Source organism: Jaculus jaculus, chromosome 2 (assembly GCF_020740685.1).
Source record: "Jaculus jaculus isolate mJacJac1 chromosome 2, mJacJac1.mat.Y.cur, whole genome shotgun sequence".
NCBI lineage: Eukaryota > Metazoa > Chordata > Mammalia > Rodentia > Dipodidae > Jaculus > Jaculus jaculus.
Window position 1 is genome coordinate 116,237,609 of NC_059103.1, and position 13,483 is coordinate 116,251,091.

A 13,483-nucleotide genomic window follows, 5' to 3' on the forward strand; every position below is an offset into this window, starting at 1 on the left:
AAACCTAAATATGACAACTCCTCAATTAAAAACATAACACAAAAATGCCCATAAGTCTGACTTCAAACATGTATCTGTGCACAATTATTATGTTTATAATACATTGCATTTATATGTATACTGACTATAACATATCCCATATGCTGTCTGTAATTCTCTACAGTAAATAGAGTGGGGACATTGTCCTAAATACTGTACAACCCAGGTATAGAGGCAAAGTACTCTATATCCTTCCATGATAGTACTTGATATGGATGTTTTTGTCCAACAATACTCCCTACACACACACAGACACACACATGCATACACACACACACACACAGAGAGAGAGAGAGAGAGAGAGTTGGAATGCAGTATGCATCAAAAGTCTTAAACTACAAATGGATTTGTCAAATTCCTTTGAAGAATCAGACAGTTTCCCATAACTCTGCTTTTATTAGTTGGAATTGGTGATTGATATGAAACAATCTTTGCTGCAGTAGATGGAAATTCACTGGAGGTGTCAAATAGAAAATATCAATAGTTTGAAAGACAGTGACATTTTAGAGGCTTCTTAATAAACAGGATGAGCTAATGCAATTACATGATAGACTGAGATTCAGTTTACAACTCTCCATTATCCAACCATGTCTATCAGGTCTATCTATTGGGCACTGTCTGCTTCATGATGCCCTCTCTCAGTGGTCAGGTCTGTACCCATGCTCAGTAAGCAGAAAGCAAGCAGGCTATGAGTCCAGTCCCCAATCACATTTGGATCTGATCCTAGACTGACCTATAAGTTTCTTTCTCAGAAATTTGGAATTATAGCTCAATGAATCTAATGAGCTGTAATGTTGGATCTGAAGATGATGTTGTGTGGAACTGGAGGCCATTTTCAGGAAGCTAAGGTAAGCCATATGAAAGCAAAGAAAATGGGTTATTCTGCAGAGAGAGAGAGAGAGAGAGAGAGAGGAGAGGATCAGGAAAGTGCAGATACAAGCTGCCATTCACCCAGAGGGAATGAGGGGGAGGGAGAGAAGACAGAGGCATCAGAGAGGAGGGGTGGGGGACGGGAAGGGCAGGGAAGAGATTAGTAGTTTATCCACTCTGTTTCCTATGGTATTTCTCTTCCCAGGTCCTGGATCTTGTGAGGTCAGGACGTGCTCCTGTCCTTGGGTTCTAAGACAATTCCCTATATCCTCATAATAATCCTACCTTGGTTTCAGGTAGTTTGAAGTAATTCCTAAATTTTTTTTTGCACCAAACACAACTGAATCAACATTTATTCCATACACTGCTTTAGTAGTTACTATATTACACTGTGGTTGCTAATTTGCTTTATCCATTCCTGGTGGGCTTTGAGGTTCCTTGGAGGCAAGAACTTTACCTTATACTTAGAAGAGTGACTGGCATGTAGTAGATGCTCAGTGAAGACTTAGAAAGAACTTTTAGAGTTAGGGGTCAAGCCCTTGACAAATTGTGCTGATTCTGCTTTAGTATGTCTCCATTTTTCCATTGAGTTTGACAATATAGATGTTAAACACAAGGAGCTGCTTATGAACTGCTCTGGGAATCTACGGGTACCCACAATTATATCACACTGGAGTAGATGCCAGACCACTGAACTGGAAGGGACCTGGAGAGGCCATTGGTCTTTGGAAGCTTGATATCACTTCATGTGGAAGACTGGGCACTCAATTTCTTTAAAAGCATTACTCAACTTCTTACGCACACACTGTAGTGTGTAGTGATGCTAAGAGAAAGCTTAAATGAGAACATCCATCCAAGATGTCATCACTGCAAAAAGTGACCTGTTTTCAAATGGGCATCCCAGGCTCATCCTTGTTCTTACACATTTATATAATTTACAGACTGCAGACACCATTCAGATGCCAGTATTTTTTACTTTAAAATCATAACTAAAACATCATAAATATTTGTCTGTTTCTGTTGAGACTTTCTGAGTTTTAATAGCTCCATAATAATATCTTCATTGACTAGATATGCATTGAATTCTTAAATTCTCCTACTAGGGACATCCAATTTGCTCTCCTTCCTTCCTTCCTTCCTTCCTTCCTTCCTTCCTTCCTTCCTTCCTTCCTTCCTTCCACCCCTCCATCCCTCTTTTCTGTTATAAACGTAATTTCTCTACATGTCATTATACATATCCCTCTCTTTTGCTTGATTCTTTTTGAGTAGTTCTGCCCAAATCCATGTTACTAACACATGGGTCTTCTTTATTTCTTTTACTTGTGTATGTATGTATGGTGTATGCACATGCAAGGGACCTCGTAATGCTCCATGCCTTGCTCCATCATTCTTCTGCCTGTTCTTGTTTTGAGCCAGAGTCTGTTATTGCTCCTAGAGCTTTTGCCATGCTTTGTGCAAGCTCAGGAGATTCTCAGGCCTCCATTTTCTAATGGGACTGAGGACACAGGTGTGTGTGTTTATGTGGGATCTGGAGATTCAAACTCAGGTGGACTCAGGTCACCTCAGACCCTCACGCTTTAGTAGGAAGCGCACTTAACTGCTAAGTCATCTCCTGAGCCCCCAGAGCTCTGCTTTGATTCAACCACAAGCATTTACTGGGAATCTGCTCATAAATGCTCATAAATGCTGGAACTGCAAGAATGAAAATGATATCCTGGGTCACAAAGAGTTCTCTTCTTGGTGACGGAGAGACAATGATAGCAAGTAGTTGCTGTTCACAGAGGGAAGAACAGACTGTCGTGAAGCCTGACTCCCTTGTCTGGGGAGGGATTGATAAGCGGTATTCATGTCCCCTGCCCACAGCAGTGCACAGGTACAGCCACTCTGACCCTAGTGTCATTCAAAGACATCCAAAGACAGGAATCATGATCATCTGTTGAATCTCCGTGCTCCCGGGTTTTACGATGTAATACCATTTCAGTAACAATGTGAGCTGGTTGGAATTGTCCACTTGACACAGTAGGAAGCAGAAACTCAAAGATGTGAAAATAACTTGCCAGAATCACACAGCTAAAGTCACAGAGGCAAAAAGCTGGGGTGGTAGTGCGTGCTTGTAATCCCAGGAGGCTGAGGCAAGAGAAGCATGACTTTGAGGACAGCCTGGACCACGCAGCGAGAGTCTGTCTAAAGGAAAAGTCTTAGAGGCGGCCTAGGAAGTCACCAGTACCGCTGGAATCACCGTCTCTCCAGCACCAATACAGTGCCATTAGGAGATCCCTGCACGTGAGCGCAGCTGGGCTCCCTCTAGCCTCTGTAAACATAAAGGCTTCTCAGCAGGGCCTCCTGGAAAGCGCTGCCTTATTCTTGAAGCCTTGAAGACCCAGTTTGAAGTGTATTCAAAAATATTCAGTTAACCCACAACATCAAACCCTCTTCCTAACCCTCCTTGCTCCTTTCTTGGGTGCCCCAGTGTTCACCCAGCAGGCAGCGTTTGGAATGGTCTGTTCTTACGGAGCCAAAAGAAGCCCTTTCTTGTAGCTTCCTTTTATGTGTCAATGTGATTTTCCTAGGAGGTAGCATTTTTTCTTTCTTGGACAGTTCAATTTCCAGTTATGATAGCATAAATAATACTGCACACATGCATGTGTGAGCAGACATGGACTCACACACACTCAAACACAATGTGCTCACAACGGTTTCCACGGTAGAAAGTCTTAACGGCAAGCCTCCATCCACATAGGAAGAAGTTGTCTTTGGGTTCCCAAGAAACAGTGGCTAAGACAGAGATGATGATGATTTATCCAGGAAGTACTCTCAGGCGAAGCCAGGGACAGAGCGGGGAGCCTGGATGAGGAGGAAACACTAGCAGGTGTGTGAAGTATGTGAGCTTCTGCCTCAGCCTGATCCCAGGGAGCTCAGAAGTGTTAATTATGCTCAGAGTTGGTCTCAAGTGAGCCAGGGAATTGAACTCGGTACCTGCATGCCAGGCAGTCACTGCCTTTGGGGAGCTAACTCTGTGTACGTTTGGCTCTCTAGAGTTGAACAAAGCAAATCCGATAGTGTCGGAGGCCTCTGAAGATGGCAGGTGTGAGCAGCTGGAGAAAAGCAGGCAGAAGTGGTGGAGGGTGGCATCCATTCGAAATGTGCACAAGGCGCTCTGCCCAGAACAGTGTGCCCTCCAAACTCCTACTGTCCAGCATGGTCTGTGGGAGCTGGACTTTAGTTCTGACCTCACCATGCCAGATACATACCCTGCCACCTCTAAGCTTGCTTTCCTCTTTGTAACATGAAACAGGTGAAAATTTGCCATTTGTTATTGGAAGGATTTTGATGACTACCAAAAGGTGTTCACTTAATGTTAGCTCTAAGCTTTGATACAAAGACCGTTTTTTTTGTTGTTGTTGTTTTGTTTTGTTTTGTTTTTTTATGCAGTCAGCCCTGCTGTATCATGCACATTTAAAAAATCCTTGCTTGGCTGGAGGGATGGGTTAGCAGTTAAGGCATTTGCCTGCAAAGCCAAAGGACCCAGGTTTTATCCCCCAGGACCCAAGTTAGCCAGATGCACAAGGGGATACACATGTCTGGAGTACATTTGCAGTGGCTGGAGGCCCTGGTGCACCCATTCTCTCTCTCTGTCTCTCTCCCTTTACCTGTCAAATAAATAAATAAATAAAAATTAAAATATCTAAAAGATCTTTGCTGATATCATGACATGACACATTGTAGAGAAAGTAGACAGTCTTCCCATTATTTTGCCTGTGCAGAAAACTCCGACCTTAGAAACAGCCATAGTTGTATGAGCCAGAAATAAACTTCTTATAAGCATGCAGGCAGGAAACAACCTGATTCTTGTTCTCCAGTGCTTTCTATTTTTAAATTTTTATGATCAAAATAGTTGAACAAATACAAAAAAAAAAGTAGGGAAGAAGTATAATGAGCCCTTGGAGAGTACTAGAAGAAACCCAGTTTCAACAATGATCTGTTCATGACCAGTCTCATTTCATCTCTATCCCAGGCTCCTTGCATTGTTTGGAAGCAAGTTCTAGATATTGTGACCATTCCATCCATGAATATTTCACTATGTACTTCTGAAAGGTCAGAAGTCTTTAATTTTAATTTTAAAATTAGTGTATGGAAACACTGCTTGCCTTCCCCCACGCCCCCACAGTGAGCTCAGCTCCATGAGTTTTCATACACGTCTGAATTGTGTAAACATCATTATGATCACAGTACAGAACAGTAATATTACCCCAGAGCAATGGTTTTTATTCATGGCTACAGTACCATCACAGGACCTTTAAAAAAGACAGGAGTAACAAATGTTAAAGGCTAAGCACGACCCTGTTTCCCTATAATTATGACTAACCCCTCCACTCACTCTGATAATGTTCCTGTCTAGGCACTCGAGTGTGCTGTAAGCACGGCATGTTCTCAGCAACCTTCCCCCTTGCTTCTCCTCCAGAGCTTCACAGAATGGTATCACTTTAAAGATGTTTATCTGTGTGTGTGTGTGTGTGTGTGTGTGTGCACGCATGTGCTGCAGCATGTGTGTGGAAACCAGAGGACACCCATGAGGTGTCCGTGCTCTTTTTCTACCTTCTTTGAGACAGTCTCTTGCTCCTGCAAATGAATGCCAGTCTATCTGCACCCCACCAGCTTCGGATTCTCTTGGCTCCACCTCCTGTTGTCATAGGTACCCTGGGATCACAGGCACATGGGCCCCTTTCCATCTGGCTGTATGTGGGTGCTGGGGAGGATCAAAATTAGGTCAGCAGGCTTTGTAAGCAAGCACCTTTAACCTCTGGGCCATCTCATCCCAGCCCCTTGTTTTGTTATTCAGAGGGTGTCTTACCCAAGCTGGTCTCAAACTCAACATCCTCCTGCCTCAGCCTCCCTAGCAGCTGGGTTATAGGGCTATGTCACTGTAAGCTGATGTGACACTTCTATAACAATTCATCCATTTTCTTCAGCACACAATCACCTTTGTGCCTAATACAGATCTCTTTCCTAGCATCCTTGGTTCTCAGATAATCTTAATAGGCATCTTAACATAGCTTGAGATTTTTTAGGGGTAGAGTGGTTTTAAGCTTTACCTGCATGATAGAGAACTCTATCTGAAATAACTCAAATATTGCTTTTATTTCTTAGGAACATAGGCAACAATCTTAGAGCTGGGAAGAAACTTTTATAAATCTTCATTAAGGGCTGGAGAGATAGTTCAGCAGTTAAGGCGTTTGCCTGCAAAGCCTAACGACCTGGCTTCTATCTCCCAATACCACGTAAGCCAGATGCACAAAGTGGTGCACGCATCTAGAGTTCATTTTCAGCAACTAGAGCTCTGGTACACCTCTCTCTGTCTCTCCTGGAAAATAAATGAATAAAAATATATTTTTAAAGATCTTTTATTAAGTCAGGTGTAGTAGGCTACACCTATACTTCTAGCACTTGAGAGGCTGAGGCAAGAGGATCTTAAGCTCAAGGTCAGCCTGGGCTAACAGGGAAGGAAACCCTATCGTGAAGAAGAAAAGGAGAAGGATAGGAAAGGGGGTAGAGGGAGAGAAAAATCACTGGAATCACCTATTCCACAGACTGGAAAAATAAACTCCAAGGAGATTCAGTTTTACAAAGGCCCATAGCTGGTTAGATGAAGCACGGGGACCAAAACCAGATGTTCCCATCGTGCCATGTGCCCGGAGAGCCTTTGTCCTTCAGTTTTGCTGTCTCTGGGGTGCAGGTTCATGGGTATCCATATGCCATGAGTACCTGTTAGGAATAAAGCTACCAAAAAATGCACTCTGAGGAAATGGAGAGATGGCTAAGTGGTTAAGGCACTTGTCTACAAAGCCTAAACACCTGAGTTTGATTTCCCAGAATCCATGTAAAAGCCAGATGCACAATGTGGTACATGCATCTGGAGTCCATTTGCAGCAGCTGGAGGCCCTGGTGCACCCATTCTCTCTGTCTGCCTCGCCGCTCTCTCTCTCGCTCACTCTCCTTGTAAATAAATTAAAAAGAACATTTTTTTTTAATTTTTTTATAAATTATTTATTTATTTATTTATTTGAGAGCGACAGACACACAGAGAGAAAGACAGATAGAGGGAGAGAGAGAGAATGTGCGCGCCAGGGCTTCCAGCCACTGTAAACGAACTCCAGACGCATGCGCCCCCTTGTGCATCTGGCTAACGTGGGACCTGGGGAACCGAGCCTCGAACCGGGGTCCTTAGGCTTCACAGGCAAGCGCTTAACCGCTAAGCCATCTCTCCAGCCCAAAAAAGAACATTTTTTAAAATGCATTATGAAATATCTGGAGAAAGCTAATCTGTAGAGACAGAAGGCAGGCTAACAGTTGCTAGGACGGTGAAGGTGGCAAAGATTCTCTGTAAACTGGTATAAGGAATGTTTTGAGGGGCAATGGAAATGCTCTAATGTTTTAAAACTGGCTCATCATGGTATTTGCACAGCTCTGTAAATTTGCTAAAACTGGATGCTTAACACAGGTTAAATTCATGGTGTCTACCTCAAGAAAGCTGTTCTGAAGACTCGCTGCAGAGGGGTATTCCATAATCTCTCCTAACAAGGTGCCCGAGTCGTGGTGCCAGCTTGGCTCAGCACCTCCCTGAAGTCCTCAGAACTGCATTTCTCCCGTGCGGGTCTCCAGTCCTGTGTGCCCAGCCTGTCCTTCTCCTCCAGCGCCCTGCCAACCTGGTGGTGGAGCTTCTGAACATGGCAAATCAGACAAAGGGAAAGAGGGAAGAGCTCAGTGTGTCCTTTGTCCCAACTCTGCTCCTATGGCTTGCAGCTATGGAAGACACCAGCCAGCTACTCCTGGCCTCTCGCTGTGCAGAATGTGGTCACACACACCCCCAATTCAAGAAAGACAGAGAAAGCAAAAGCAGGAGTGGAGTTGTAGAGACGTGTCTCAGTGCTAGAGCTGGCCACATTGCCTCCTGAACCAAAGCCAGGCTCATTGGCAAGAAAGGGGGCGGTGGGGAGGGTTGCTGAAATAGATATGGAGTGGACAGCTATAGCGTGTGCCATGCCAGGAAACTCAAAATGTGCTAAGTGCATTATGAGTGGTTCGGGGGTTTATGGCACAATGGTTACAAACCCAAGCTCTGGAGAGACACTGAGGAGGTTCTGTGCCAACTACTGTATGGCTAACCTACTGTATGTGCCAACCACTGTATGCCCCCCCCACTCCAAAATTCATGTTGAAGCCCTCACTAGCAAACCTCACAATAAGACTATTCAGGGACAGAGGGCCTAATAAAGATGGGGGTAAGGTAAGATGAAGCCATGATGGTGAACCCCAATCTGATCCAAATGGCATCTTTAGGAAGAGATTGGGATTAAAGAGAGCCACCAGGGACACGTGCCCAAGCCAATGAGCGACCGTGTGACTAGACAGGGAGAAGGTGAGCGTCTGCATCTGGAGAAGGCGGGCTCCATCCCGCGCCATGTGGATCTTGGGCCTCCAGCTCTGGGACTGTGAGAAGATGGCTTTGTGTCTCCCAGTCTGTGGCTTCTCTCGACAGACGCTCTTGAAAACGAATAGACTTAGCCAACCTACTGCGTGCCTGTGGACGGGTCCGTTAACCATGCTGCACCTGTACTGCCTTCGCCGTTGACTGGGCCTCACTCTAACGTGTGTCTATCACAGTTATGCTACCTGAGCGAGTGAGCCCACCTGGAGAACTCAGAGCAACACCTCACCTGAGAGATGGCAGCAAGTAGGTGCGTGGTTGCATGCAAATGTATAATCTTGGCATGTTTATTTTTATGTTTATTTATTGACTTGCAAGGAGAGAGAGAATGGGTATGCCAAGGCCTCCAGCTGCTGCAAAGGAACTCCAGATGTATGTGCCACTTTGTGTATTCTGCTTTGTGTGGATACTGGGGAGTCAGACTCGGGTTGCCTAGGTCTTTGGGCTTTGTAGGCAAGTGCCTTAACCGCTGAGCCATCTCTCCAGTTCTTGGCATACTTTTTATTCATTGGCGTTCAGCAAATATTTATCAATACTTAATATGTGCTGAGCAGTGAGATAGACAGTGGGATAAAACTATGAACAAGGTAGACTGCCTCTTGACCTCACTGAGCATGTATTCTGATGGAAGAAACCGACAATAAGGAAAAAGTATATGAACATGACAATTACAGATTGTGATAAATGTTGTGAAGGAAATATACATGGAAATGAGACCGAGACTAGAAGAAGTGATTGTCTTAGACTGATCAAAGGGAGGCAGCCTATGAATATCAAGGGAAGAAATTTCCTAGCTGTGAAAGCAATGGGTGCAAAGACCCTGGGGAAGGAAAGAGTTTGGCCCAATCTCGTCTGGTTCTGAAGGCCAGAATTGCTAGAAAATGGTGAGTGACTGGGCCGGGGACTGGACAAGAGATATTCAGGCTCTCGACAGCATAGTACCTTGTAAGCAGGGGCAAGCACGTGAGCGTAGTCTTAGTGCAAAGAAGAATCACTGAACAGAGGCATGGTCTATATGTTGTGCGTGCTTTTAACCACTGTGGCCGCTGTGTGGAGGTGGATCGAAGGGATGCAAGAGGAGCTGCAGAGTTAAGCTGTAAGTAATGACAGGTTGAAGGAGGACGGTAGTAGAGAAATCCAGGGGAGTGTGTGTGTGTGTGTGTGTGTGTGTGTGTGTGTGCAATGCATTCCTGTGCCCTACCATCATGCAGGCTCCATGGAGGAGCTCAGATTCAGACCTTTCCACGTCTTCCCACTTTGGGCTTGGCCACACTTTCATCTTGTCCCATCGCAGGCATCAGCTCGCACACCTCATCTCTGGATGGCAGTCAGCAGGCTCTAGGGCTATTGTCTGCACAGGATGGTCAGTACAGAGGCCAGCATGCCTGACTGAGGGATGGACAGGCATGCTCCCATCACTGGCGATGTCATGGAGACATGAAGATATCTGGGAACCAGCCTGGAGACCATCAGCCTTGATGATAAATGGAGCATCTTTGGGAGAAGCATGGCGTGCCGGTCTGATTCGGGTGTCCCCCATAAACTTCTGTGTTCTGAATGCTAAGTCCTCAGCTGGTGGCAATTTAGGAATTGGATCCTCCTGAAGGCAGTGTATCATTGGGAGTGGGCTTATGGGCATTATAGCCAGTTTCCCCTTGCCAGTGTTTGGCATACTCTCCTGTTGCTGTTGTCCATCTGATGTTGGCCAGGAGGTGATGTCCACCCCCTGCTCATGCCATCATTTCCCCTGCCATCATAGAGCTTCCCCTCAAGCCTATAAGACAAAATAAACCCTTTTTTCCCCACAAGCTGCTCTTGGTCGGGTGTTTTTGGCAACAGTACTAACCTGACTGCAACACATAGTATTTCATTGACTTCTTCCAGGCCCTTGTCTCTCCTCATTTCTATCCCCAAAGTAGTGACAGGGGACTTGTGATACAGATAATCGAAATCTATTTGGTTTAGTTAAGTATACTAAATGCATTCCCACATACTATTATCAATTTATGATAATTGTATCAGGAAATAACACTGTTCTATGTAAGTCAAGAAGTTTCTGTATTTGAAAGCTTGTTTCTTTTTTTTCCCCCTAATGTGGGTGGCACATTCAACCTTTTTTTTTTTTTTTTAAATTTTCTTTCTTTATGTATTTAAGAGAGAGAGAGAGAAAAAAAAGGGGGGGGGCAGGCCAGGGCCTTTAGCCTCTGCAAATGAACTCCACATGCATGTGCCACCTGGTGCATCTGGCTTACATGGGTCCTGGGGAATGGAACCTGAGTCCTTTGGCTTTATAGGCAAGTGACTTAACAGCTAAGCCATCTCTTCAGCTCTTTTTAAATTTCTTTATGACAGAGAGAGAAAAAGGGAGAGAGAGAGAGAATGAGCATTCCACGACCTCTAGCCACTGCAAACAAACTCCAGCAGCATGTGCCACCACGTGCATCTAGCTTACGTGGGTTCTGGGGAGTCAAACCTGGGCCCTTAAACTTCGAAGGCAAGTGCATTAACTAGTAAGCTTTTTCTCTAGTCCTCAGCCTTTTAACAATGCAATACAATATCATCTGCAAAGTTCACTGTCAAGAAGTGTATAATTGAGTTACCAAAACAAATCACAAAATAATCTCCTAATGTTTTAAATAAGCTTACAATGTTGTGTTGGGCTCCATTCAATTTGTCCTTGGCTGTAGGTTGGACATGCCTATAGGGTAAGAGCAAACCCTGAGGGGAAAATGAGGAATCATTCCATAAAGTAGGGGAGGCTGCATTAATATTTTCAAATATTAGCTAGGCGTGTGTATGTGTACCAAAGGAATATGAGTAGAACTATCCTTGTAAAGCAAGAAATAAGTTCCACTGTGCTAGCCTGCAAACTTCGGGGCTGTGGCAGGAGAAGCATCCCTACATCCAGCCAGGATGGCTTGGTTAAAGCTCCACACGATGGCAATGGTCAGAAGAAGGTCATAAGCAGCCCCACCAATTACAGCTAAAAAACAGACCTGAGCCAGCCCTTCCCTTCCCTTGTGCCTGCAAGGAACAAGGCTGGTTGCCTGGTAACCACGATGCACTGCCCTGTTCAGTGTTTGAAGCTTTTATTAATCAACCAAGGCTGTTCTTGATGTTGTTCCTAATCAGGTTTCATCTGTGTAAACCTATTAAGGGGGAAGGATGGGGATGTCACAGAGACTTGTCTCATCTGCATGAATGACCCTAGACCTAAAGTGACAGTCTATGAGAGCTAGAAGATTGTGTCAGGCCCATGACTTTAATTTTACAGTTGAGGCTCAGAGAATCTGACTGGCCCAAGGTGACATGGTCAGTTAATAGCGCAAGAACCCAAGGCCGTGTGCATGTGCGTGTGTGTGAGCCCCGTGGCTGTGCGCGCGTGCATGTGCGCATGTGTGAGCCCCGTGGCTGTGCGCGCGTGCATGTGCGTGTGTGTGAGCCCCGTGGCTGTGTGGGTGTGCGTGTGCATGTGCGTGTGCGAGCCGCGGGCGCGGACGGTTTGCTCACGCCCTTGGTGCTCTGGAGCCGTCGCGTCCCCCAGCTCGTCTCTGCTCCGGGAACGTGCGGACGACCCCAGGTCTGAAGTTTGCGGCGCACTGGGTCGTTGGGGTCCTCTAGGATCCTCTAGTTGATGCCTATGTTCCGCTTGGTTACTACACTCCACCCCAAGAGGATTCGCTTGTGTTCCGTGTGAGGGTGTTCGTGGCGCTGAAGATTGCTTTACATAAGCTGCACAGAGAATGGGTTTGTGGGCGTCAAATGGAAATCCGGTTTGCACAAGGGGATCGGAAGACACCACATCAAAAGAAAGCCCAGGAAGGAAGGAACGTGTGAAGTTCGCGCTATGATTAGGACGGATACTGACGTTCCAGAAGCTGAAGTCACGAGAGGAGGAGACCAAGGAGTCATTCTTTTGATTAAACTGTAGGAGATCGCGTAGTCCTAGAAACAGAGCGACAGGAAGGCCACGGCGTAGCAGAAGCCATTCGGACAATGGTATATTCAGACACTGAAGTCGATCTTTTTCAAGATCTAAATCCAATTCAAGATCATGGTCCAAGTCCCAGCCCAAGAAAGAAATGAAGGCTCAATCATATTCTAGGTCTGCATCTCCCACCAAACCTAGAGGCACCTCTAAAACAGATTCCAAAACATACTCTAAGTCTGGCTCAAAATAAGAAGAAACCAGGGAGGAAAGAACCACCTAGATCCAAACCTCAGTCAAGGTCACAGTCTAGGTCAAAATCTAGGTCAAGGTCCTGGACTAGTCCTAAATCCAGTGGCCACTGATAATGTAAATCTAGACATGTATCATTCATTTACTCATAGTTTGGTATACCTAAATTATCAGGAATACACTGTTGCAATGATGGGTAAAAAGAAAAAACACCTGTTAGTCCCCAGTTCCAGGCAATGGTTATAATTAAAATGCTAGGCTGTTAAGAAGCCATTCTTAAGAGTCCAGTTTGTTTAATGTTAAAGATTCTCATTTTTTTATGCTTGAAGTATTTGGTGGAAAGAAGTTGGTTGACTATCATTTTTGCAACATTGCCTTATTAAAGATAAATTTTTGTATCCGTATTTGGTAGGACTGTTAACCTAGAAATGTAGCTTGCTGATAAGACAGACTGATGCAAGTGATACAAAAGTGACGTTGCAGCCCCATTTCAGCACAGACTCCTCAGACACATTGAGGTTCGGGGAGGACCTTCACGTCTTGTCAGGATGCCTAGGTCCATGATAATAGATTATTTAAGATGCAGTACAGAAGAGTGCCTTTGTTAACCCCACTCTTGGGGAATGATGCCAACTGAGTTAAGTAAAGTAGAATTATCAAGGAGATTGAGGGTGTTTTTTTTTTTTTTTAACTGAAACATGGAGTGTCTGCTGTCCCCCATTTCTAAGATTTGGAACATAAAATCATCAGAAACACTCCCCCCCCCTTTTTATTTTCCCAGGTAGGGTCTCACGCTAGCCCAGACTGACCTGGAATTCACTATGGAGGCCTCGAACTCCTGGTGATCCTCCTAACTCTGCTCCCAAGTGCTGGGATTAAAGGTGTGTGCCACCATTGCCAGGCTTAAC

The 13,483-nt window shown here is 45.1% G+C and overlaps 1 pseudogene; it reads left to right on the top strand.

Annotated features, from left to right (window-relative positions):
- The first annotated feature begins 830 nt into the window (after positions 1 to 830).
- On the top strand, positions 831 to 12,688 carry LOC101615033 (annotated as a pseudogene).
- Positions 12,689 to 13,483: the final 795 nt, after the last annotated feature.